The sequence below is a fragment of the Dipodomys spectabilis genome, unplaced genomic scaffold (assembly GCF_019054845.1).
Source record: "Dipodomys spectabilis isolate Male_0828 unplaced genomic scaffold, ASM1905484v1 ptg000081l, whole genome shotgun sequence".
In the NCBI taxonomy this organism is placed as follows: Eukaryota; Metazoa; Chordata; class Mammalia; order Rodentia; family Heteromyidae; genus Dipodomys; species Dipodomys spectabilis.
In genome coordinates this window covers 25,169,289-25,171,481 of record NW_024870758.1, presented here as the reverse complement: position 1 = coordinate 25,171,481, position 2,193 = coordinate 25,169,289, and the positions used below count along the sequence as shown (strand labels likewise).

The window sequence follows — 2,193 nt, the reverse complement described above, 5'->3', positions numbered from 1 at the left end:
GCATATCAATATTTGCTAGAAATTCTTCCATTTCTTCCAGATTCTCATCTTTTTTTTTTTAGCATAAATGTTTGAGAAATATTCCTTTATAATGTTTTGAATCTTGGTTGTTTCTTGTGGTCATTCTCATCTTTGATTTTGTTTATTTGGGTGTGTTCTCTTTTTTTTTCTGGTAAAACTTGCTAAGAGTCTGTCAAATTTTTTTTTTTTTGGGTCCGGTCGTGGGGCCTGAACTCTGGGCCTGGGTGCTGTCCCTCAGCTCTGTAGCTCAAGGCCAGTGCTCTACCACTTGAGCCACAGCACCACTCCTGGCTTTTTTTTTGTTTGCTTATGTGGTGCTGAGGAATCGAACCCAGGGCCTCATGCATGCAAGGCAAGCACTCTACCACTGAGCTACCTTCCCAGCCCAGAGTCTGTCAATGTTTTTAAACAACTCCCTTTATGCTGATTCTTTCTATTTTTTGGACTTTAATTAATTTAATTTTGATTTATTTTTTTGTTTCTGTGTACTGAATTGGGTTTGGCTTTTTGTTGTTTTTCAAGGAGCTTCAGGTACATCATTAAATTGTTGGTTTGAGGTCTCTCCAATTTGTTGGTATAGGAACTAAGAGCTATAAATTTTCCTCTGAAAACTGCCTTTGCTGTGTCTGAGAGGAGCTGGTAATTTGTATGTTCATTTTTGTTAAATATCATGAATATTTGAATTTCTTTTCTAATCTCTTCCACAATCCATGGGTAGTTCAACAGTGTGTTGTTCAGTCTCCATGTGTTACCTGATTTAAAAATATTGAATGCTTCATGAATTTGTGTGTCATCCTTGCACAGGGGCCATGCTAATATCTATATAGTTCCAATTTTAGTGTATGTGCTGCTGAAGTGGGCACCCTGTTTCTGCTTTGCAGCACAGGCTCTTCACCTCACTGTGGTCCTCAGGAGTAGAGAGGCTCTGTTTAAACATCCCTTTAGCATTAACAGATCTATGTCAGTGCTCACCCCTCTCCAGGGGGAGACGGGCTTGATGTTTTCTCATCCATAGAAGGAATGACACTTTCCCTGAAACCTGGTAATAAGAGGGTTTTCTTTCCTCTCAAGGGACTTAACACATTTCCTTCATTGAAATGAGAGAGAGAGAGGGAGAGAAAGATAAGGATAGAGAGAGAGATAGAGAGAGAGAAAGAGAGAGAGTAAGGCAGAGACACAGAGAGACACAGAGACACAGAGATACAGAGAAAGTGAGAGAGAGAAACAACTACAAGACAAAACAGACCCATAATATATATTTATCAACTCCCTGACTTTTTCAGGCAGATTCCTAAGAGCATTACTTTTCTGACATTTCTGGCCAACAACAAATATGAGCCAAATATCTGTTGTCAAGAAATTCTGGAAGAGAATTTCAGATTCAGTGGAAGCAACAGGACTGGACAGGATCAGTGAGTGACCAAAGGGTGTGGTTGAGGTAAAGACATTGATTAGTGGCTTTACATGTGACAGACATGATCCCTGTACTTGCTTCCCCAGCCCCCACTGTGATTTTAATCAATAATACACGATCATGCCCAAGTAACTAAAGTGAGTTCAAGTCAAAATTGCATGCTGAAGAAATCCTTTAAGCTGAAACACCAACATCAAAAGTTGAAACAACAAACACCAACAACTTCTTAACAGAAAGAAATGGGAAATTATATCAATTTTCCTCCTGTAATCCAAAACTGAGAGCAAAAATAGAATCAGTAAGTAGTTGCAGCTTTTCTATAGAATGGATGGAGCCACTAATAGAAAAATAGCCAAAGCGGGGGAGTCTATGAAATTAAATCTATGTAGGTTGGACATTACTGCATGTAAGCGCTAGCTCCAAATCTTACAAATGGGTTAACAAGCAAACATAAGAAGTAGGGAAAGGTAGGAATAGTCTGGAATTTACAATCTTCATGCTTTCAACTCCAAGGTACTAAGATTAAAGACATATTTCACTATGCCTAGCTAAGGAAGATTTAACTTGTAGTTTACATCTCCCAGAACAGAAGAACACATTTATCTAACATCCTGGGCAACCTGGAATATGGTGTGTAAGTTACAGATGAGTAAAAGGAAGCTCAGAAGAAGCAGACTATCTTTCTAAAGACAGACAATGCCCTATCTAAAGAAAGCTCTCTCCCTAAAGAAAAGTATTGTCTGTAAGTTGAGGGTGGA

General features: G+C 38.9%; 1 non-coding gene across 1 annotated transcript; it reads right to left on the bottom strand.

Annotated features, from left to right (window-relative positions):
• Window positions 1–780: 780 nt before the first annotated feature.
• Window positions 781–884, bottom strand: LOC122110871. The gene has a single exon (XR_006147934.1). It is a non-coding gene; the product is annotated as a U6 spliceosomal RNA (small nuclear RNA).
• Between the last annotated feature and the right edge of the window lie 1,309 nt (window positions 885–2,193).